Below are 25,372 nucleotides of genomic sequence, written 5' to 3'. Positions count from 1 at the left end.
CAGGGTTTTGTGTGGAGCAAGACAGACACCTAAGCCACCTGAACTCAGGCACCAGGTTCCCATTTGTAGATGGCTAAGCAGAGATTCTAGACAGATAGTTAGATATAATAAGCGCATGGCCGCTTACGGCTTCCCTATTGTTACTGTGCTATATATCCTGGCCATTCCGAATATCATGGTGCTAGTAGGGCTAGAGCTCTTATGGGTTCAGGGTACAATCCGGACCAGTAAGGGATTGTGTCTCTTCTTGCCCTGCAACCCAGGGTGCCTTACAATACTTTGCTGCTGGAGCACCCAGGCTGGGACACTCACAACCAGCCTACAAGCATACAGGTCACACCCTGAAGTGTCTGTGTGCTAGGCCGCCCTGGTTCAGCAGCCTGTCTGCAGCCCCACAGCAGCTTCCACCAGCCTGGGTTACAACCAGCAAGGTGACCCCAACACACTCACAGTCTCAAATTTCCCCCAAATCAAGTGCTCTCCAATGTCTCTAGCCTTCTCTGGACTGGCTTGTTTGTTCTACTGAAGACATAAAAGCACATCACAATTTATTAACTTACCCTTCCATTTAAACACAGCACTGAGCTGGTTTATAGTAAAAATAAAAAGTTTATTCACAATAGGATGTAAGTTATGTGACGCTAGGTGAAAGGAATAAAGTGAAAACACAGATTTAATAGGTCTAAAAGTTAATCTAGCGAAGTGCAGGCTTTGTTCAAGATGGTTTCTCACCTATGTTCAGTTTCCAGAAACTTCAGCCCCTTTGTCTGAAGGACCCATCTTTCTCAGCCCACAAGAGCTCTGTTCTCCTGTGTCTGTCTAGTGATAGATGCCAAAGATGGCTTCTGTCTTTGCTTATATCTTCCAAAGTTCAATGACTTTGTTTCAAGAGGCACGATGACCTCAAGCTGTTTTTTCTCCTTCTTGTGGGCTTCTCATCCCATATATGTAAATGAGGCCTCCATTGTTTCGATTCCACCCTGCTTAATTTACACAGGGAACATGTAAGTAGCTGCCTTCTCTCCTCTGTCTGGGAGGGAACCTGTTTCTTCCTGTTTGGCAACAAACTTTAAAGCATAATATCATTAAGTATTCATATTTCCTCATATATTGTTAATACATACATTTTGCAGTGATATTAATTATCAATGTGTCATTAGTTTCCAGAAAAGACCTCAGTCAATACACTTTTCTGATACAGTAATATTGTATACCATTGATTCAATTGCTTATCACTTGAGGTTCAGTCCCTCTCCCTTTATAGACCAGTAAACCTTTGCAATGGATTCTTTTGAGGGTTACCCCTCAAAGCAAAGTTTATCCAAGCTGTGAGGAAGGCAACATGGAGTCTGGTGGAGAAGGAAGCACCGTGCTTTTTCTTCCTCCACTTGTTAGCTTAATAGCTTTGTTTACCTAATATGTAAAAAAAATGGACCTTCATTGACTTTGCCTGAAGACCAAGCTGGTCAGGGAATCAAATACACATTCCTTTGTTTAGGGCAGACCTGTTTACCAACTCCCCACAACATACCTGGTTTAAACACTCTTTAGTGATAATTTCAGCATATATCCATAATTCTTACCACGTAACATGTACATACATCACACAAGAATAATATTGATCAGTGAGTTATTAGTTTTTAAATTATACCTCACAAGGCATATTGCAATAGTGTGTGAACACAGGAGTGCTTAGAGTCACAGACTCAGATCCGCCTGCTCTAGAAATTCATGATCCTAGAGCCTGAGCTAAGGGAGAATTGCTGTTAGCATCACAGAACTGAACCCATGACACCAAGTTGAACAGTTTTGGATCTAACCAGAAGAGGGCAGTGGCACATATATAGTTTAGTATTTGCATTACAAATATTTGCCTTCCCTCCCCGCCCCTAATTTATTTGTGGTGATTGTAATCACAGCAGATAACCCGACACTATATTATACCTGATCAATGTGGATTGCAGAATTCCTGGAAGATGTGCATTTTATGGAGGGAGCTGAAGGAGGAGAGAGTTACACAGGGAGGAGGCTATTGCAAATACAGAGGACTTTGTGAGCAAAGGTGCAAAAGCAGTAGTGAGGAGAGAAGATGAAAGGAGCAGTAAAGTGATGGGATTAGAAGCTATTTAGGAAGCAAATGAGGGAGAATGAGGAAGGGACAGCAGTGATACATGTGGAGGCAAGATTACATAGGGTCTTACAGATGAGGAGCTTGAGTGTGATGTGGTAACAGACAGGAAGCCAAAAAAGGAGTTGAAAGAGAGGCTGATGAGATTGGATCAGCAGGAGAGGAAGATAACAGTATGAGCAACTTTTAGGATAGGGCTGGAGGAAGAAGTAATGGGCTGACCAGAGAGGAGAAGATGACAGTAATGAAGTAGAGAGGTGACCAAGGCTTGGTCAGGGTCCATTTTCACAATGGGGATAGTGAGGAAAGGATTAATGGTATTAAAAGGAAAAATAGGACTTAGTCATAGACTAGATACTAGGGAAAAGGGGGAAATAGGAATCAAAAGTGACACTGGGGCTCTGAGCCTAGGAGACATGGAGAACAGTTGGATTGTCCATAGTTATATAGTGAGTTAATCAGGGATTCCAGTTAAATGAAGAATATTATCATTATTTTTGCCACATGTAAATGAGAGTAATCCATTAATTGGCATTTGGACTGAAAGTCCCCCAGACAATGTTACAAATCCACACAGTGCCATCCCTGAGTGCTGAAGTTAGCTCCTTTGGGACTCTGCTGAAGATGAAAGATATGTGAAATCACATGCAGAGAGGCAGCTCTTGATTCACTGTGAATCTGAGGAAGTTTATGTGTGTTTATTTTAGCCAGTGTGTGGGATGTACTATACTGATGAAGTGTCCAGCTGTGCTAGCTTCAAGCAGAAATATGCAAATACATGACAATATTACTTTAGGGCTCAGTCCAGCTCCTGATCAAATCAATGGTGTGTTACCATTTTCTTCAATGGAAGCAATTTGCATACCATCAAAGTTGCACAGATTACAAACTGTGCCCTCAAATGCTTTAAATAATAAAGAGTTGCCTGAAGTAAATGACAGAAAATAGAGGTTCACAGCATTATATGTGAATAAAGTACTGAATTGTAAGACCAATAACTGAGAGAGAGAAATTAAGAGGGTTAGTGAGAAAGAGAGAGATACATTACAGAGTTCAGTTTAATAGGACCTTTAAACCTTTATTTTGTAAAAATCTCAATGAAATGGCAAAAAACAAAACAGACTATACACATTGGGTAGTATTTGAATTTTTCATGGTGGTTTGATGAAAAAAATGTATTGATACACAGTGAACAATAAGAGATTTAAAATCACAACTTTTGGCAACTGTTTCACTGGATTGTCTCATTGTTCTTTGTATCTCTTTTGCAAGAGATTTTAACATGTTTGTCTATGACCTGGCCTTTGTCTACTTTTTTACTCCTCACTGCTAGTATTTGTCTAGTGCACATGTTATAACCTATTATCCACACTGGAAAATGTGTGCCAAGGCCAAGCCGCTGAATTTGACAACAAATCTGCTGTGGTGCGAATGCCATCACTCACTCCCAGGAAGCAAAACAAACTAAGCGAGATCAGCCCTTGATAAATGCTACTGTACCTACGGGACAGTTCCATAAGTTAGGAAAGTGGTGGCGATTAATTGCACGGTTACACAATAACAGAATACCATTTATTGAAATATTTTTGGATGTTTTCCACATTTTCAAATATATTGATTTTAATTATAACACAGAATACAAAGTCTACAGTGCTCCCTTCATATTTATTTTTTATTACAAATATTTGCATTGTAAAAAAACCCAGAAGAAATAATATTTTTCAATTCACCTCTTACAAGTATTGTAGTGCAATCTCTTTATCTTGAAAGTTGAACTTATAAATATAGAATTAGGTACAAAAAATAACGGCACTCAAAAATAAAACAATGTAAAACTTTAGAGCCTACTAGTCCACTCAGTTCTATTTCTTGCTCAGCCAATCACTCAGACGAACAAGTTTGTTTAGATTTGCAGGAGATAATGCTACCCGCTTCTTGTTCACAATATCACCTGAAAGTGTGAACAGATATTCGCATAGCACACTGTTGTAGCCAGTGTCACAAGATATTTACATGCCAGGTGCACTAAAGATTCATATGTCCCTTCATGCTTCAACCACCATTCCAGAGGACATGCTTCCATGCTAATAATGGATTCTGCTTGATAATCCAAAGCAGTGTGGACACGTTCATTTTCATCATCTGAGTCAGATGCCACCAGCAGAAGGTTGATTTTCTTTTTTTGTGGTTTGGGTTCTGTAGTTTCTGCATTGGAGTGTTGCTCTTTTAAGACTTCCACTCCTCGTCCCTCTCAGATTTTTGGAAGGCACTTCAGATGCTAAAACCTTGGGTTGAGTGCTGTATCTATCTTTAGAAATCACACATTGGTATCTTTGTGTTTTGTCAAATCTGCAGTGAAAGTGTTCTTAAAAGGAATATGTCCAGAGTCATCATCCGAGACTACTATAACATGAAATATATGGCAGAATGTGGGTAAAACTGAGCCAGAGACATACAATTCTCCCCCAGGGAGTTCCTTCACAAATTAAACAAGCATCATCAGCATGGAAGCATGTCCTCTGGAATGGCGGCCGAAGCATGAAGGGGCATACAAATATTTAGCATATCTAGCACGTAAATACCTTGCAATGCTGGCTACAAAAGTCCCATGCGAACGCCTGTTATCACTTTCTGGTGACATTGTAAATAAGAAGTGGGCAGCATTATCTCCCATAAATGTAAACAAACTTGTTTGTCTTAGCAATTGGCTGAACAAGAAGTAGGACTGAGTGGGCTTATAGGCGCTAAAGTTTTACATTGTTTTGTTTTTGAGAGCAGTTATGTAACAAAAAAAAAATCTACATTTGTAAGTTGCACTTTCACAATAAAGAGATTGCTCTACAGTACTTGTATGAGGTGAATTGAAAAATACTATTTCTTTTATAATTTTTACAGTGCAAATATTTGTAATAAAAATAATAATATAAAGTTAGCACTGTTACACTTTGTGTTCTGTGTTGTAACTGAAATCAATATATTTGAAAATGTAGAAAAACAATCAAAAATATTTAATAAATTTCAATTGGTATTCTATTGTTTAACAGTGCAATTAAAACTGTGATTAATCATGATTAATTTTTTTAATCATGATTAATTTTTTTAGTTAATTGCTTGAGTTAACTGCGATTAATCAATAGCCCTAGTTCAAATCTTACTGCTTTTAACTGATGTTAAATTAATTTACTAACTTAGTTATTCATGAACATCGTGACAGCAACCTCAGCAGTGTTAAGGCAGAAAAACTTCCCAAATGCCTGGAATGCAAGCTGGTCAGATGTGCTGATCTGTTGCAATAACGGATATCAAAGAATACAAGGTCACTGTCAAAGTCTCGCATAAGAGTGCAAGTTTGATGAAGCTGGGCTACCTATTGCTTTTGGGTAGCTGTTGGAGATGGAAGTGAAAGCCTTCTAGAGAGTTGGGGTGTGTTACTGACATCCTCGTCGCCATATGATGATGGAAAGGAATGCACAAATCTTTCCCCTTACTTTATTTCCATTTCTTTGAGGTTTTGGGTGGATGGGGAGTGTCCTGCCACAAGCTTAACTGCCACTAATAAATATAATTTTTGTCTGCTAATTTTATAGAGATAGTTCTGAGCCTCAAATTTCAGATCCATATCTGATATTGGCCAGTTTGGGGCTTTTTGTATCTCTGGTTTTGGTTTAGCCCTTTCTAGAGATAATGGCCAGCCTCAAAGTTTGGATTGGGATTCAAACTTTCTTAATGTTTAGGCGTGTTTAGATGAGGAGTTTTGGTCTGGGTATATTGCTTATGTTTTAAGAGAAGATTTGAAAAGAGATGGAGACCTAAAGAGGAGAGAGACAGAGACACTGCTCCAAGTGGTAAGAGCTACAAAGGAAAGAGACTTTTGCTAACATTGTCCAAAAGGTGTGAGGGGACAGGGCCTGATGTTAGGTAGCAGAGGATGTGGAAAGAAGAATATAGATAGTGGCTGAAGTGAGTCCATGGAGACTTTGAGAAACAAGGTAGGTACAGAGACAGAACTGGTGCTAGTAACTAAAGCCTTCCCTTTTCAGTTAAGCTATGCTCCATATTCAGGATCTCAGAGCACAAACCTGTAACAAATAAGCAACTAAGCTAATGCATATTTGGAAACACTGCAGTATCTGTATGGTGGCTACTAGTTCCCCAGATTTCATATATTATTGAATTTTTGATGCCATGCATGTCAGTGCATGACTGAAAGCAGAGGCCTAAAGGATAAGGAATGGGATGTAAATGTCTCCCTGTAATCAACAGCATTTTGTCTAGGTAGGCTGTAGTTTAAAAATAATTGTAAATATTTTTATGGGACTGTTTCAAAATGTCTGAATTTAATGAAGCAAAATATCATCTTAGGCAATGTTCATATTCCTCCTGGGAGAGAAATATGTAGATATTGTCTTCTGCTTATTCCTCATACTGCCCTGAAATGTATGCGGGGTGAATGATCTTTCAATTCCTACATGGTTATGTCTGCCTGAGAGCCACTAGACTGTTGGTGACCAGCTGCAAGTTGTTTTGTGTTTGCTGAAGGCAATGGACAATGTAATCAACAAAAAAGTAACAAGAATTATCCTCCTGAAAAACATCCTACTGAGAAGCAATTTGGCTTATATTAGCAACACTATACCAGAGGCTCAGTTTAATGTTTTTAAACATCAGGTTTTGAATACCTAGACTTGCTGGTTCCGCATGTTCATATCCCAGCAGGACTGACTCAGCCCTTCTTCTTTTTGAGGAAGATAAATTGAGTACCATGCAGTTTGCTGCATGGGGTTCTTTGGAACAAGACCTTAAAACAGATATTCTGTCTGCTCTGTGAAGACTCTAAAGAGCCATGGCATCTATCGTAAAAGTAGGGGGTTTACCTGGTGTCCTTGGGCTGTATTTTCCCTCTCTCTACCACTGTTGCATGGTATGCTTATGCTGGCAGGGCTTGGAAACAGCTAGTGTAAACTCCTCTGAAGCCAATCTCTTGTTCTGCAGGATCTCAGTATTCATTTAAGAGAAAAAGTAAGGCTTCTTCACAACCATAAAGAAAACCTAAAAAATGTGAGCTGAATGTAACCAAAGGAAGGAAGAATCTGCAGAGAGCCTGGGACAATAGCTTGGAGAGGTGCAAATTGCCGTATTCATTTCAGTGATGATAATTTAAACATTGACGTTGTTAGCTATTTCATTCCTCTTGTAAGAAAGGAAATGGAGAGTTACAGATCTGCACAATTTACTGAGAGTAAATTCTGGTGTCGCAAGTGAGTGGAGTTTGGTAGATACCACCACTTGTCGCACCCACCTCCCCTGAGGTCAGCAAGTAGCCAAGCCCACGAAACCTAGTAGAGCCAATGGACATATTTGAACCCCACTAAGGGGGAACCAAGCTCAAAGAGCCCAGTAGAGCCAAGCAGCACATGATCATGTTTTGAACATCTGAAAAATCTACTGTGAGTGGAGTCTCATTATGGCTCTTCGCATGGGTGAAGCTTGTTTCCTGGGCAGAGCATGGAAGGGTGTTGTTCTCCCCCCCCTCCCGCCCCGCCAATCCTGAGCACTGGTGCCGATGGCTGCATTTTAGTGATACTGTCTAGTGACCAGACTGTGAAATGCTTTGGGATGAAAGGTGTCATACAGAGGTAAGATTTTATTATAGTTTATATTAAGATGGTATTTCCAAGCTATGGGCCAAATTAGGAGGTGAGACTAAGCAAGTTTAAGTAAATCTAGAGGTAATCTTGGTTTGCGTCACTTACACCTTTTTCCAGTGCCCTTCACAGTGTAATGGTGCTGGCAGTCCCTGACCAACCCTTGCAGCCCAGTGTGACACTCTCTAGTGGAACAGAAATAAGTTTCAGGTTAACAGCTCAGGACAAGGGGACGCCAGCACGTTGAGTAAATGCCATATCCCTTTAATAAACTTCAGGCCAGGAAGCATTAGCACCATCAAGTCATACTACAGGAACCATTTCAATTGTTTCATTAGGCCCCAGGTTCAGGGCTTCCAAACTCACATTCTGCACCCAAGTCTCTTCATCACATTAGGCTTGTCTCCAAGTGCTTTGAGGAGCAAATGTCCCTACTAGATCTATAACTTACCAGCCTTCTACTTCTCTCTCATTCTGCTTCCCGTTCCTGTTTACAGCTCAGTCCCTAGGGTGGAGTGGGGCCTTAATGACTAGCTGCAGGCTGTAAACTCTAGCCTCCCTATTATATGGGAACCTGGGGTTCAGAGAGCTAGAAGCCCACAGTTTCAAAACTGGTATCTCTTTGGGTGCTGCAATGTCTGAGTGCCCAACATTAGATACCATGGGCCTGGCTTTCAGAAATGCTGGGCATCCACAACTTCAGCTGAAGTCAATGGGAGCTATAGATTCTCAGCACCTCTCTAAAACAGATCCTAGGCATCCAAAACTGTGGAACTCTTCCCCCCCCCTCGCAAAATTTGATATACCTAAAATTAGAGGCTACTTTTGAAAATTTGGTCTTAAGTGATTTGTCTAAGGTCACAAGGCAAGTATATAGGAGAAAGAGTTGGTAAAACAACCTAGTTCTCAATATTAGAACTGACTGGAAGATAACAAGAGAGACAAGGTGGGTGAAGTAATATCTTTTATTGGACCAACTGCTATGGGTGAGAGAGACACGCTTTGGATCCTGAAAGCTTGTCTCTCGCACCAGCAGAAGTTGGTGCAATAGAAGTTATTACCTCACCTACCTGGTTTCTCTAGTCTCCTGTGACCGACGTGACTACAACTACACAATTCCATTTCACAGCAACTTTTGAGGGAGGTCTCAAAATTTGGTTTCATTCTACATTGGAACAAAGCCTTGTCAAATGTAAGTCCCTGCTCTGCCTGATTCAGAGCAGAGTTCTTCAGCTCAGATCACTCTCAGTCAGGTAAAGCAGACTCTGGAACCTGGGGCTCTCATATCCCAGCCTAATGCCCTAACTGCCAGGATACAGTGTTTGAGAGAAAAAGTCAGACTCTCACACTCTGGGGATTGTGGGAGGTTCTGAGCATAAGGTTGTTGCAATAGCTATTTCTCTCTTAGTTGTTTTACTTTGATTGTTTTACTTGTAAGTTTCCTTGTTTTAGGATGTCAGGTAGTTGGAGTCCAAACCTGGCAACACCACCTTGTGGCAGGAGTCAGCAGCCATCTTGCCCAGTGGTGAGAGTCAGTGGCTGGGGGTAGGGGAATCCAGTCCCTCCCTGCTCCACCAGGTTCTAACCTAGGGTCCTGTGAGTAGTAGTCAACTGTGCAGCCAGGGGCCTTAGGCCTGCTCCCTGGGCCACTTCCTACCTTGGCTTCAGTTCCATCTCTGGCCTGGATCTGGATTTACCCCGGAGTTCTCTCTGATCTCACTCCAGAGGGTTTTCCTCTATCAGTTGCGGCCCATCATTCCTGGTCTCTGTGGGTGAAGGGCTTATGGCTTCTCTATAGGATCTCTATATAGGATATATAGGCTTCTCTATAGGATCTTGCAGTACACAACTGATCCCTTGCCCTGTCCATCATTGTAGACTGAGCTGAGATGTTCCCTTTTGAGTTCAGCCTCCACTGTGAGCACGCCCAGCAGATGAGGCTGGGTGGGGCCTTCTGGGCCCAGAGCTGCTCATTAACCCTTAGTTCACCAGTGTGTGGCTCATGCAGCCTATCACATTATTTCCCCTCCCTCTTTTCCTGGGGAGCGAGGGGGGTTCACCATGAGATCTGCTTCAGATGGGTTCATCACTCTGACCTGTAGACATGAGGTCTGGTGTGCTCCTGCTGTCTCCTGCTCTATGGAAGACATGTTCCTGAGCATAGGTGAGGTTATTGACTGTATGAATATATAATCTGCTTCTCTAATGAAGAGATCTATCATTTTTTCCTAGTATAGGACCAGTTTGCAAATTGCTTGGTTCAGGAGGGGCTCTGGGTCAAGGAGTCTTGTTGCAGTTTCCCTTTGATTACTACTGCCACTGAAGTAATTTTTTCCAGTGTCCTCCTCCTTCATTTACAATGCCACCCTGGTGTTTGCTCTTTCCCACTATAGGAAGGTAGTTTCTGCTGCTAGGTTGATCCTGCTGGGCAATAAAAGCCCAGATGGGAGGCACATCATGCCATTCTGACTCCAGGTTTATGTGGTTTTAAATAGTCCTGAGCAGCCCTTGAACCTGGCTCTAAAGCACTGTATTGATGTGAAGGATTGCCACCAGAAACACTATGAAATGTGTGGTAAGCTGGCCCACCTCAGAGGTTCTTGCCTGCTGACTCTGGGAGCCCTAGCACAAATACAGGAAATTGGGATAGAAGAGAGGGGGCTGCGACATCACTGGCCCAGCAGGAGACAGAGCCTATGCCTGGACCACTGGGATTTGCATTCCCCCTTGCCCTAGATGATCTTCTGTTGTTCAGGGTATAGGATCCCCAGAGCAGCCCTCCACTGTGAGCTCAGTTTCTGTACTTGGACAGAAGTGGGTCCTGGACTCTGGAGAGCACTTCTTCGTCAAGCAAGCGGAGTCAGATTCTGGAGATGGGGGTGAGGAGTAGGCTGGTGAGGCAGATTCACCTGGGACTGTTATTAAAAGAGACTACGGAAGGCCCTGAGCTGCTGGCTGTGACTGACAATGGAGCTATGTAGGGCCCTAGGGAACATGACTGTGCCTGTGGCTGCCAGTGGTGCCGTCTCTCCCAGGCATGGTGAGCTCTCTGTCCTCAGAGCCTGCCAGCCTGGGGCTAGCCTGCCCCAATGTGATCAGTGTACCAGCCACGACGGCTGAGCCCGTCTCCCTTGTGCGGAATGGGGATACTGCAGCGAAAGCCCAATGTTCTTCTCAGGCTCCACTAGCTTGGGATGATGAAGGGGATGACAATGACCTTTCTGACTCCTTGCAGTTCTCTATCTCAGCCAGCCAGCTGGACAGGATGGGTGGTTAATGTGCTGGAGATCAGTGATTTTTTTTCGGATAGTACGAAAGAAAAGTAGGGAGTTACAGACAAGGCCTACATCTCTGATTTACAGTGCTTTGTCCATGCGACTGCCCTTAGTTTGAGGAATGCCTTGTTTGATTATACGAAAAGTTGCCAACTCAAGAAGCTGCTGTTCAAAGTTAGGAAACCTGTATGGACTGTTCAGAGCATGTAGACTTCCCCATGGCTTGCATATCTGTGGGTGCACCCACTTTCCCTTATTTCTCTCCGCTCTCTGGCTTTCTCCTTCTAGCTTTCACAGTGCTGCTCAATCTTGGCACATTGCATATTAATAGGTGCTGGGATGGTTATAAAAGGGCATGTGATGGGCTATGCACCCAACACAAGTAATAAAAGCATTAACTGGAGAACTCAGTTAAGGCAGCTGTGTGAGCCAGTCCCAATGAAAGATGAAGCTCAGCTGGTGTGGAGCAGGGTGGTTAATATAAAGAGAGGAAGCCCAGTGGAGGAGAGTTGTAGGAGGAAAGGAATGGAATGGAACTTTACTGTTCCTTTCTTGGTACTAGAGAGTGAAGAGACTGGTAGAGTTAAGGAGGAAGCTTGGGGAAGAGTTGGTCCAGAGATCCTCTCCTAAGCAGAAGTCTGGCAGGAGGCCAGGAGAGACATGGAACAGTCTCTCATGGTGAGCCCTGATAAAAAGGCAGGATCTGGACTTCTAGGGAGAGAGTCCCAGGATGCATTCAGCTGAGGAACTGAGCAGGGGAAATGTAAGAGGGATGAAAGGTCAAGACTCAGGGGGGCAGAAGTTGGCTTAAGTTTTGTACTTTTGTTTTGGGATTCTGTTGGGGGATTCAGGGTACAGCCCTGTGAGTCATGGCCCTGGAAGAACAGTGAATCTAAGGAGGCTGTGGGAGAGAAGGCCTGAAAAAAGGCTACAGTAGGAAGAAGTCTAAGGAAATATCAGCAAGGAGTCTGATAGAGCAGACCTTGGTTTCTGGATTGGATCTGAGGGTAGAGGGTGAACCTGGGTTTGGCTAATAACCACTGGGAAGGTGGAGTGAAGCCTCTGACATAAGGGGATAAAGACTATTTAAAGCCTTGAAAGAAGGATGTAAGGACTATGGAGCCAAGAGATGGGGCCAACAACCACATGTAAAGACACTGGATTTTCAGTTTGACTTTGTTACCCTGAAAGGGGTGGAACTAAAATGGGACCTGGCTGGAGGACTAAGTCTTGTGGACTAAAATCTGCAAACATTAGCAAGCTTTGGGGGTTTATAGTGAAATTTGAACCCATGTGAATTTTATCTAGTTTGAGCTTCAGCCACCTAAATATTATGCAGTTTTAGAATATATAAAATAGTAGTTAGGATAGGAAGCATATCAAGTAGAGCTGGTGGGAACTTTGTCAAGCAACTTAAGTTGCATCGAAATATGCTTTTTTTGTCAAAACCAAAATGTTTCACCAAGAGAGATGTGATGTGAAAAAACCATCTTTATTCACCATAAAAAAAAACTTATGTAAACAAAACCAAGTTTTGTGGAAACAAAAGATGAACAATTTTGACTGTTAAGAAATTGACTTTCAGACAACCAAATCCAGAGGTTCTGTCTCAGTTTCTATAGGCCTTAAAATGCACAATACCAGTAGCCTGAGGACCAGCTCTCTGTTACCCACTGGCTGTGCGAGCTTGGGTATGTTACTTTGCTTTGGTCTCCCCATTTGTAAAATTGAGCTATAATGTGTTTTGAGAGGTATGGCTGAAAGGCGCGCTATACATGTTAAATATTTGTATTGCAGTAATGGATTCAGGTTTGGAGCCCCCTTGTACTGGGCTCTGTGCAAACAGGAGAAGAGTGGGTCCATGTTCTGAAGCGCTTACAGTCCATGAGGTTATTAATTACCTCTCAATTAACATTGTGCTTAATTAAAAATAATCACCTAGTTATTTCTCAAGATGTCAAACTGACTTGGGATTTGGTTTGTTGACTCAAATAAGTGTTTTTGTGTGATTAATGGCAGTAGGATTTTTGGCCCCAGAAACTTTTAAAACACTGAAGCTTTTGTTTTCTTGCTTGGAAAGACCCCAGTCAGCTGGTTGCTTGAATTGCTATTCTTGTGTTCCTGAAAGAATTGTGATTTTTTTTTTTTAAATAGCAGCATCATTGGAAGGCACAGTTAACTACCAAAAATGTTGTTCAAATGTTTCTCTCTAATTATGTTTCTATGAGTAAAATTAAATCAGACTGCATCTATTCCTTTTAAATCTCTGCAGGGAAACAAGGCATAGGATTTTTAAATTGAAATAATAGAATTCCACAGAAAAGTATTTTTAATACCTTGACAAAAACCTGTCAAAAGAAACAAGGGAACTGGATGGCTCAGTGAACTAGTAATAACTTAAAGAGAGCTTTTAATCTGTCATTTGTTAAAATCATCACTACCAGGTTAACAGTTAATAGAACTGAGCAAATAACTTGTCCAACAAATTTAGCTGCTTTTTGTAATTGCATGATATCTGCAAGCAGATTATGATTTCTTTGACACTTTTTGAGTTACCACTTAGTTGTGGTTGGTTAGATAAGTCACATGGTATGGTTTTCTTTCCTTGATTGGTGACAGTATAAGCGCTACCAGTATGAGATGTAATGGAACTTTTGACATTTGCTTTCTGTGAAAATGTGTGCCATTAAGGTAAACTCCTTGAATGTGTACAGAAAGTGAACACAATAAGTGTGTGTGTGTAATGTGAGAGAAGCAAATTCCTCCGAAAAGCTGAAAGATTGCTCTTTGTGCAGTATTCACCCAACTCTCATAGTGAGTACCAGAAAGTCATTAGCATGTGAAGGCAGTCTGCAGTCTACATCCATGTTCACTACTATAGTTTGAGTGCTGACCTATGTATTGATGGGCCATTACCTAGTCAGTGGACAGGTGTCTACATCACAAAAAAGGATTATATTTGGAGAGCCTCAGAAAAGAAGCTAGGGATTGAATTATCCATACTGAACTTCACTCTTATCTGTACTGTTCCCTTCCAGTCTAGTACAGGACAGATGTCGGTTACAATGCTTAATGAGCTACGATGATGAGAGCGATGTAAGAACCGATATAGTATAGGAATAAAACCCTGAAGTCTTAAATTCTTGGTGGTAATCAGATATGTATTCAGTGTGTGACAGCATTAAAGGATGTTTCCACAGTGCACTCCACTAGTTGGGGAAATCCTCGGGTATAACTCCTAGTGAGCACACTTATTCCATGGGAAGGACTACCCTAAAATGAATAGGCAGTGCCATTTTCATAGAACACAAGATTCATCCTTAGCCTGATGACTTCCCTCACCACCAGCTTTGCAGGACTCCCTTCTGATAGTTGGGCAGCTGTCTCAAATGCTTTGTCTCAGACCATTGCGCTCAGTTGACTTCTACTGTACTCCCGTTTTTGACTTCCTTTGTTTTCTTTTAGTGTCTTAACTATAGCTTTCTAATAAAGAAGCGAGGAAACAGCACTTCAAACAGTGGTGTTTTTAATTTTCTCATTACAACTGCATTCCAAATCAATTAAGCATTGGGTTATTCCAAGAGCTATTAATTATAGCGTGTCAATTATAAACAATTAAGTGGAATCATGTAGATTGGCTGGAAATTACTGAGAATCATATTGTTAGCTGCCGATATATCCCAAAAATTGCAGAATTGTTTGTATATGACGCTTTTCCCCCAAAGCTGCTGGCAGGGATGAGAAATTAGTCTTCATTTCCATGTGGAATACACTGCTAATATTTCTCTCTCCCAAAGCACAGTCTGTAAACACCTACAAAAAACCACCGTTGGGCTGGAACCTTTGGGGGTAATCAACATACTACTTCGTTTTTAACACACTCAGTCTCTTTGTTTTAAGGTTAGATCACCATTTATACCTCTCCTACCCATCTCTCTCTTTTGGCCCTTAGTTGAATTTGTTGCCACTGAGAACTGCCTTTGCAGCAGATTGCTGAGATGTTGCTGATGTCAGCAGCACTAAGACTGCATTAGAGAATCCATGTTAGTTAAAATGATGTTAGACTTCACCAGAGTGATGCTGCTGCAGTGTAAAGCCATTTGCTCTGAGGCACTATGTGCATTCTCCCAGCAAGTGATGTCTTCAGCTTTGCTTTAATTGAAAGCAAATATAATAGTAACACTTTACTCTTCTATAGCACCTTCCAGCAAACTACTTTACAAACACTAGGGTGTGAAATTCACCCTGCTGTGGCAGTCTAGCACCAGATCCTCTGCCGTGCTTAAGCCCTGCAGTTGATGCTGCTAGAGGTGCAGCCCCAGAGAGCATAGGGTGTCCATGCATAGGCCAACATGGAGAGTGGGCAGTTATATGGATCCAGTGCCCACAGAGGGGCTGTGGTTGCTATTCTGACTCAAGCTGGAACAACAGTCATGGGGATGCTGGGCTGCATTCCCAGACATTGTCTCAGCCAGATGGGAGGATTTTGTCTCCCATGTCTTCATCGCAACCTGAATTCCACCCATTAGTTATTTAGTATTTGTGGTAGTGCCCACAAGATGCTAAGGTGTTGTACAAACACAAAGGAAGGAACAATCCCTGTCTCCCAAAATTTACCCTCAAAGAGCCAGATTTTCAGAAAAGCTCAGGATCAGATTTTTCAAGTGCTCAGCACCCACGATTAGGGTCAGATTTTCAGTAGAGCTCAGCACTCAATGTGTGAAAATCTGGTCACTTAGTTTGTTGCTAAATTGATGCTGACCACTTCTGGCCCTATAAGACACAGCAGACAGATGGAGACCAGAGGAAAGTGGAACAAGTAGGTAAGGTGGCCAGACAGTGATTAGCCGTGCAATAATAATGCAAAGTTCTCATGGCACAATAGATTTTTCTTTTTTGCTATCTATTTGTATAGACACTCCTAAATCACATTACACCTGTAACAACCTCCTGCTTCTGTAATGTGTGCTTTCTGCTTCTGTTAAATCCTCACTGCCTTTTCTACTTCACACACATGGATGAGAAACACATGTGGCTAATAGGTTAATGCACTGATTGCTTCATTGTTTCCTTCATTGCATACCCCCGTCCTAACTCTTCCCCACGTGCACAGTTGTTATTGTTCCCTAAGCAGGTAGTTTAGTTGAAATCACTTCAGACTTTGTTGTGTGTGCTTTTTTTCCCTTTGGGATGTGGAAGCAAATGGTACAAACCTGTTTCCCTCAGGAACTTCTATTGGGCGACTAGCCCAAGCTTCACAGGTGGAAGATCAAAGCATTCTCCACTGTTGGGCTGCTCACCTTTCAGTCCTTTCACACTGTTTAATATCCAAAAGATTTTCCTATTTAAATTTTTCAATGCAGTGAGTGGGCTGTTGAGAAGGAAAACCACTTCTGAAGGAACAAACCTGTCTGTTTTCTGCACTTAGAATAGTCCGATCAGTTAAAATTAAATGTGGCCCTTTCCTGGGAGCACCCCGAACCTCAATGTTGGGAGCTCTTTATTCCTCCCTCCTCAAAGGTTGGATGACCCTTAGGACCGGTGGACCCTGAGTTCTTAGTGCTGGGGCAGAGCAGGCCAACTTGGCTCAGCTGGCTCACAGTCCATGTGGGTACAGCAGAATCTTGGGGTTCAGCATCTGTTGTTCATCTGGGACTCTAGCTCAGTCTCAGGCCCAGGAGAGACAATGGTCACCTCCCCTTCTGATGCTGGCAGCACTGCTAAAGCTGCTTCTCCCCTGTCTCCCTACAGCCAGCTCAGGCTCTGTTCTCGTGTCCCAGCCATTTGTAGACTCTCAGGTTGCCTGGCAGGAATGCCGGTCCGGACCCAGGTCTGCAGTGTGTTGAGGGATGTGTTGGAATTGCAGGCTATTGAAGAAATTGTGTGTGTGTGTGTGTGTGTGTGTATGGGGGGAGGGGGTGGTGGTGGTTCCTGGTCATGCTTACAGGTTGGAAAGCTATGTAGAAAAGTGTCCAAATCAGTCAGTATGTGACAAGCAGCTGAAAGCAGAGTGGGCTGAGTTGTGCTTCTCTGCCTTAGGGAACAGCCTGTTTTCTCTCTCTGTGTGTTGGGTTCTTTTGTGTCATCATTCTGAATTCTCAGAAGGAACATAGTGTCACATTACAACCTTCCAGCAGGAGTGTTTGTTTTATGCTGTGAACATAAGTGGGTCTGCCTCTCCCCAGGCCATCTGCATCCCTCTAGCACAGGCCAGGCAGGTAGTCTCAGTTTGTGTTCCAGTCTCATCCTCAGGACTGGTTTTGCTGGTGCTGCTCCTTGGAACTTTCCTAATTGGCAAGGTGCTATGTAAACTTTGCAAAAGATTGTGTTTTTTAATTGCTTCAGGAGGGATGTACCAAGTGCATAGGGCAGTGCTGCAGAAGAGCTGTCTGAGTAGGCTTGATGGAACTAGATTTTTCCCCCCTAATTTTTATTTTTTTATCTTTATTTTTAAGATGAACTACTTATGTTTCCGTTTGCTGCAAATGAATCAGAGGCTAGGCTGGGGACTAGGGTTCGGGTGACCAGGCGTCCAGTTTTGGACCAGAACACCGGTTCAAAAAGGGATCCTGGCGGCTCCGCTCAGCACCGCATGTCCAGCTCCTAGCCTTAGGGGCTGCCGGGGGGGGTGTGTCCGTGTGCTGCCCCACCAGCAGCTCCTATGGGGGTGGGAGGATCAGGGCAGGGAGGAACTAGCCTGACTCATGAGTGCTCAGTGGGTGGCTGAGGGGTCGCGTGGCACTCACCTCTCCTGCTGCTGTCCGGCCCTTTTCTCCTCGCATGGCTGGGCTTGAGCTGCGGCGCATGCCCAGCAGCGAACCGCGATCTGTCTGTCGCCCCATTGCCAGCACCCAGGAGCTCGAGGTATATGTAGCCCCGTCTCTGAGTGCTGGAAATGGAGCTGCACCCCCACCCCCTTAACTCCATTGCTCCCTGTCACACTCCCCTGCACCCCCATCCCCCCATCATTGCATCCCTCCCCATCCCAACCCCCCCACACCCTCATTCCCCTCACTGCATCCCTCCCCCATCCCATCCCAGCCCTGTACTCCTTACAACACTCTCCCACCCATCCCCTCCACCTCCCAGACCAGCCACTTCCATGTCCTTCACCCCCCACAGCCCTGCACCCCATTCACCTCCATACACTGCTGCACTCCCAATATGTCCCTATACACCCTGTGCCCCGCACATCCTCATACACCTGTAGCCTTCTGCCTCCCTCTGCATTCCCATTCACCCCACATACACCTCCACACTCTTCTCTCCTTCACTGCCCCCTCTCAGCCCCACCCTGCTCTTGTCCTTGGCCTCTTTCTCTCCCCATCCTCTCTCCTCCACCCTCCAGCCCCCCTGCCACCATCCTTTCCCCGCCAACCCACTCTCCTTCATTCCTGGCTGGGTGATTTAGGCAACCCCTGGAAAAGTGTATGAAAAAATGTCTCTGCATAGGCAAGTGTGTGCATACATGCATTGTATGTGTGTAAGAGACTGTGTCTTTGTGTAGGGAGGTGTGTGTATTGCCGCATGTGTGTATACCTGTGTGAATAAAATTTGCAGCCTAACTCTTTGACTTTTATTCCTTTTGCTGGCTTGTGCTCAAAAAATTGATGACATAAAATATGTGTATTCATTTCATAACAAGATTTTAAAAGAGAAGGGAACTCTAAAAGAAATGTATTATTTTTTAAAAAGTGAATGTTGTTGACTAGTAATTGCAGAAGAGCTAATGTATCATACATTTCACCTCACCTTTGTCTAGTTACATTATAAACTCTTTGTTGCAGACTCTCTTATGTGTATGTCCAGCACCTACCACCGTGGAGCCCTGATCTTACTTGGGGTCTCTAGGCACTAAACAACAATTGTAATAGTAAATAATGTGGAAGTAATGTGTTAGTGCATGATAGATGTGTACACATGAATACACGTGTGTATCTGCATGTAGCTGTGGGAGTCAGTTTCTACAGATTTATTTATATAGGTATTTGGACAGGTGTGCATTTCTGTGGTTGTGCTCTATGGATTTGTATTTGGGCTTCAGAAGTGGGCCTTTAATAGACCCATTGCAGCTATGACAATGTGTGGTCCTAATTCTGCACATAAAATTAAATAATTTTAGTGAACAAAAAACATGGAGCTGGTTACGAAAAATGGGATGAGGGGAGGGAAAGAATCATGAAAATCTTTGTGAAATTTCATTTTTTTAAAAAAAAAATTAACCTTTTTGACTATTTTGCTGCCAGCTCTAGTGTCCTGTAACAAATAAAACCTGGACTTAAGATAATACATCTGTCAAAACAATAAATATGCCTGTTTGGGCCTTGCAGGGAAAATAAGCACATGAGAGAGGGTGGGGGACAGCAAGCTACCGGGGGCAGGGGGAAATGGAGTGAGTGGGGGTGGGGCCTCAGGAAGGGCAGGGAAGTGGGCAGGGCCTCAGGGAAGGGGCGGGGCAGTAGGTTGGGCAAGGGTGTTTGGTTTTCTGGAATTAGAAAGTTGGAAACCCTAACTAGGGTTTGGGTTAGGGCAGCACTGACGGCAGAGCTGCAGAGGGCTCCCTGCACAGCTGAAGGGCCCATGACCCCAGGGTGAAAGGTGCAGGGGGAAGCTGTGGTCCTGGCAGGGCAGAGCAGAGAGATCCCATCGGGACTGCATGGAGGAAGTGGAGAAGGAGACCATAGCAGTGGGGGAGGCCACCCTGCTGCTGAATGACTTCATCCCTTGTCAGGAGTCATTCAGCAGTGGGGTGGCCGACCCTGAGCCTGGGGTCTCATCCTCCTCCTTGTGGCCCTGGCCAGGGGTTCTGCTCTGCCCCCTCTGCTCCCAGGACCACAGTCTTCCTTGCAGCAGCAGGGATCTGGATAAAGCTGCAGAGGGAGCTCTGCACTGCTGCAGGGCTGGTGATGCGTAATCCCTGCAGGCACAAGGCAGGAGACTGCAAGCCCTTTGTCTGATACCGATTGATATTCTCATGCAATTACTTGCCTCCAGGAGCTGGGGATTTAAGAAAAATACCAATAGGAGACTCGTGCTAAAATTGTGCGAGTTGGCAACAATGAAGATGGAAAAACTTTTTTTTAGGTCATCTAGCTCTTCTCTAAGGGGTCAGTGCAGGATTGTTTCCTACTGTACATTCTTACAGGATATTAATCCCTGAACTGTTTTTCTAGGCCCCAATCCTGACAACTCTACAACTGACTTTAGTGGAAGCAGGGTCAGACGTCTAAGGAGCAAAGTTCTTACTTGGCACATAGAACAAACTCTCCAGATCCAAGCATTCAAGTCATTAACTACTTCTTAATCCTTAGCCACAAATAAATGATTAAAGCAATATATCCAGAATACCTAGGTAAAAAGCTCTTAAGTCAATGTCCACAACACAGTGTGCATCCTTTTAGTAACAATAATATTTTACATTTCACCCTTTTGCCCTGCCTTAACCTGCTTGCCCATCAGTGGCAGGGGTTTTGCTAGGTTAACTCTTATCGAGTGTTGTTAGAAGTCTCATGTGTAAGCCTCTCTGTTCTAATGCAAAGCATGGCTATTCTGTTCATGCAAGTGCAGAAGGATTTCCAAGGCTTGGCTCTCATTGCATGGCTCTTTCAGAGGTTAATGGCAGTGCAGAAGCAGACATTTAATGCAGCTGGTAACATTAGTGTCTTCTGATCAAACAAACAGGATCTTGCTTTCCCCACTGGCATCCTCTTGCTGGGAAAAGACCTGTGTCAAAACACACACTTTCCTTTGAGGGCTGCATATTTGCCAGTATAGTGTGTGTGTGGATTCATCATTGCTTTCAATGAGGCAGATTAATTCACCCTCAATATGATTTAACAAACATTGCCCTGGGAAAAGTCCATTCTGATAGTGGTTTATTTTGAAATACAATAGGGGATTAACAGAACTGGGATTTTGTTTTTGCATTTTCTAATACCCTGTTCTTCTGCAATACGTTTGTCTTATAATAAAATAATAGTATTGCAGAGCCACTTGTAATGCCTGTGAAATGAATTCATTTATTCCTATGTAGTCAACCAAACATATAAGTAGAGCTGGTAGCAACACCTATGTTGAGGTTCCTTGACATTCCAAGACCATATTTTCAGTTGCTTATAACTTTGTCAGCCTTAAATTGTTGAGGCTGAAATTTTCCATAGGGGGTAGCTGCCTTATGCTGAACTTTTTTGGGAAGTGTCTCCTGAAATGGGTGAGCCCTATCTGAGAATGAGGTGAGGGGAAAAATACATATTTTCTATTTTTAAAAAGAAGAAACAATCCATGGCCCCAGCATTCTTACAGTGGTTTCAGTGAGAAGCTTTGAAGCAGGGACTTGGAATTTGTCAAGATGAGTTGCCCTGGTGTCAGGGATATGCTCTGTGAACATTCACCCAAATTTGATCAAGTTATAAGTTTCTGAAAAATTGCAGTTCACACATGCTCCATCCCTCCATAAGTCCTGTTTGCTGACTGGACTGCACCACCCTTGCAGTGTCACTCCAGTCCAGGGCTGCAGGGGCTGAGTAGGACATTCTTTATAATTGCTCCTCGTGACTGCAAGGGGCCACTGTGATGTCGGGCACCAGAACTGAGATAATGGACCAACTTCTGTTGGTGAGAGAGACAAGCTTTCGAGCCACACAGAGCTCTTCTTCAGATCCTTCAAGCTCTGTGTGGCTCGAAGGCTTGTCTCTCTCACTAAATAAGCAAGGTCTCCCATCACCCTCACAGAGCTTGGGAGACAGACCAGTCCTTGCTTGCAGACAGCCCCCCAACCTGAAGCAAATACTCACCAGCAACCACACACCCACACAACAAAAACACTAATCCAGGAACCTATCCTTGCAACAAAGCCCATTGCCAACTGTGTCCACATATCTAATCAGGGGACACCATCATAGGGCCTAATCACATCAGCCACACTATCAGAGGCTCGTTCACCTGTACGTCTACCAATGTGATATATGCCATCATGTGCCAGCAATGCCCCTCTGCCATGTACATTGGCCAAACTGGACAGTCTCTATGTAAAAGAATAAATGGACACAAATCAGATGTCAAGAATTATAACATTCAAAAACCAGTCGGAGAACACTTCAATCTCTCTGGTCACACGATTACAGACCTAAAAGTGGCAATTCTTCCATAAAAAAGCTTCAAAAACAGACTCCAATGAGAGACTGCTGAATTGGAATTAATTTGCAAATGGGACACCATTAACTTAGGCTTGAATAAAGACTGGGAGTGGATGTGTCATTATACAAAGTAAAACTATTTTCCCATGTTTATTTCCCCCCCTACTGTTCCACACATATTCTTGCTGGAAATGGCCCACCTTGATTATCACTACAAAAGCTTTTTTTTCCCCTCTCCTGCTGGTAATAGCTTACCTTACCTGATCACTCTCATTACAGTGTGTATGGTAACACCCATTGTTTCATGTTCTCTGTGTATATAAATCTCCCCACTGTATTTTCCACTTGCATGCATCCGATGAAGTGAGCTGTAGCCCACGAAAGCTTATGCTCAAATAAATTGGTTAGTCTCTAAGGTGCAACAAGTACTCCTTTTCTTTTTGCGGATACAGATTAATATGGCTGCTACTCTGAAGGCTGAGATAACGTATCTCTTGTACGCTCAATGCTCCCCCTTCTGGCATCCAGAGAACTAAGGTCTATGGGACCTGTGCGATGGATATAAAAATGCTGAGTACTCTGAAAAAATCAGGCTTCTCACATGGGGAACTTGAAATTAGTTGACATTTTTGGCCTTACTTTCTGTGCCTCTGTTCCCCAAGAGTAAATGGGAATAAAGCCACAGCACCCCACAGTAGCATTGTGAAGATAAATTCTTTGATGTTTATATAGGACTAAGATACTACGATCAGAGCATCATAGAAAAAAACCCATGGGGAAATTAATAATTCTGTATCCAGAGCAGGGTTTGGATGATGTGCTGAAAGTAGTACATGGGACCAAACACTGAATGATGAAGATAAAGAGAACTATTGAATGGCTACCCATTCAATGAGCACCATTTATCCTATACACTGAACAATCCTATGGAAAAAACAGTACGTGCTTATGTAATCAAAGACTGTATCGTAATACATATGCAGAGGCAACCTTAAGTCTGGCACTTCCTAACTTTTGAGTGCTTGACTTTGCAACCTTAATGTTCTTTTAGCATAGTTGTAGTTGATGTAATGTTTAATTACAATGCACTGATTTTTATATCTGTTAAATGGATTCATGTAGATCAGAGGTCCCCAAACTGTGGGGTGTTCCCCGCTCAGGGGGCATGGAGGAACTTTCAGGGGGGCATGGCTGGGCCCGGACTAGCTCCCATGATGGACGGGGAGGGAACGCCACCCAGCCCTGCTCTGCCACCAGCTCTGCTCCAGCCGCGCCCAGCTCTGCTCCTAGCTGCGGCCCTGGCTCCTGGCCCTGTGCCCATCTCCACTCCCAGCCCGGTCCCAACCCCCAGCCTCGGGCCCCGGCCAGGGCTCCACTCCCAGCCCTGCCCCCAGACTTGAATCCCAAAAGCAGCCTTGGCCCCAGCCTTGCCCGCAGCTGTGCCCCCAGCCTTGGCTCCCTTACCCCTATCCATTGCCTCCCTCCTGGAGGGCGTGGACCAGGGTTAGGGGGGAGTGTGACTCTGAAAAGTTTGGGGACCACTGGTTTAGATCATCAATCAATGAGATATCAAATAGTTCAACTGAGATGGTTTTATTAAGTCATATTGTTCTAACTAAAGATCGCTTAACACAAATACAGAAAGTGGGAGGTCAAGATTGCTCTAACTTACTCTGCCAGGGATGCAAGTTGCAGTGGTCACTGTTCCAGATTGGTTATTTCATGTTTTATTTTTGGTTTTTATACTCTACATTTACTTCTTTCTAGAATGTGCAGTTAGCTATACACCTAGCATCATCCAATCACCATCAAATGTCATCCTTGCAGGCAACAGTCTAGACCAGTGGTTCCCAGACTTGTTCCACCACTTGTGCAGGGAAAGCCCCTGGAGGGCCGGGCCGGTTTGTTTACCTGCTGCGTCTGCAGGTTCGGCCGATCGCGGCTCCCACTGGCTGTGGTTCACTGCTCCAGGCCAATGGGAGCTGCTGGAAGCGGCGCAGGCCGAGGGACGCACTGGCCACCGCTTCCAGCAGCTCCCATTGGCCTGGAGCAGCGAACCGAGGCCACTGGGAGCCGCCATCGGCTGACCCTGCGGATGCAGCAGATAAACAAACCGGCCCAGCCCGCCAGGGGCTTTCCCTGCACAAGCAGCAGAACAAGTTTGGGAACCACTGGACTAGAGTCTAGCCAGCATTGGGTCCACTATTCCCTAATACACTCCAAGTTTCCAACCTTTAAAATGTCATAACAGCTGTGGCCTATTCAATAACCACACTATATTGTGTGGCTAGCTGCGTAACACCTTTTTATCAATTTTCATTTTGCCCTTTGCAGTTGGAACACCCTGTACATCTTCAAGATTTATTCCTTTCTTGTGGTTTTTATAGTCGAGCCAATCACAAGCACAAAAAGAACCTTAAACTGCTGTAAAAATCAGTTATGCCATAGATCCCCTTCCATTTCTTTTAGGCCGGGGTACGTGCTGCATAAGTTTAATATGCTCAAAGCCAAATATATCTCTTGTTTCCCTTGACACAACCATGAGGGATGCTGGGAGCTCTCCATCTGGCAACATTCCTTTCCAATGATCTGTGTAAACCTCATGGCCAGTTTCTGTTATTAAAGATCCCATGTCACCTTTTTGGATGAATGAGGGTGAAAATCTTAATTTCCCAGTTAAATTCCAGTTTGGGTAATTGTGTGGTAATTGTAAATGGAATTTGCTGTTTCAAGTGGGTATGGAATTCTTCACTTTCCTAAACTGTTTTGTAGTGCTGCTGTGTATTGTTAAACTACCTCTCCATTTAATTCCAGAGGTGATTGTATTTTAGTAAAACTCAGCATTTTTACAGCCCTTTATATACTGAAAGTACCATGTCGGCACTAATTCCCATAACATCCTTGTGACGTAGAAAGAGTAATCATTATTATTCCCATTTTACAGATGGGAAACTGAGACTGAAAGGTGAAATGACTTGCCTCAAAATATAGGGAGGTTGCAGTAGAGCTGGGATTAGAATTCAGGCCTTTGACTCCCCACATTATGTTCATGCCAACAAATCCTTGGGATGTGGGGGAAAGTAGAGAGAGGATTACTGACAGAAAAGCTACTTTCCTTCTGATTCCTGGGTGCAAGCTGGTTTCATGTGCTAGTTCAGTATTAAATTTACATGTGAAGAGAACTACATT

The 25,372-nt window shown here is 43.6% G+C and overlaps 1 protein-coding gene across 1 annotated transcript in view; it reads left to right on the top strand.

Annotated features, from left to right (window-relative positions):
• The window catches only part of KCNK10 (potassium two pore domain channel subfamily K member 10), a 93,884-nt gene that overhangs the window by 7,960 nt on the left and 60,552 nt on the right, over positions 1-25,372 (top strand). The gene's annotated exons all lie outside the window — the stretch shown is intronic.

Source organism: Lepidochelys kempii, chromosome 6 (assembly GCF_965140265.1).
Source record: "Lepidochelys kempii isolate rLepKem1 chromosome 6, rLepKem1.hap2, whole genome shotgun sequence".
In the NCBI taxonomy this organism is placed as follows: Eukaryota; Metazoa; Chordata; order Testudines; family Cheloniidae; genus Lepidochelys; species Lepidochelys kempii.
Note: the sequence above shows the minus strand (reverse complement) of the source record. Positions and strands in the feature narration are given on the sequence as shown.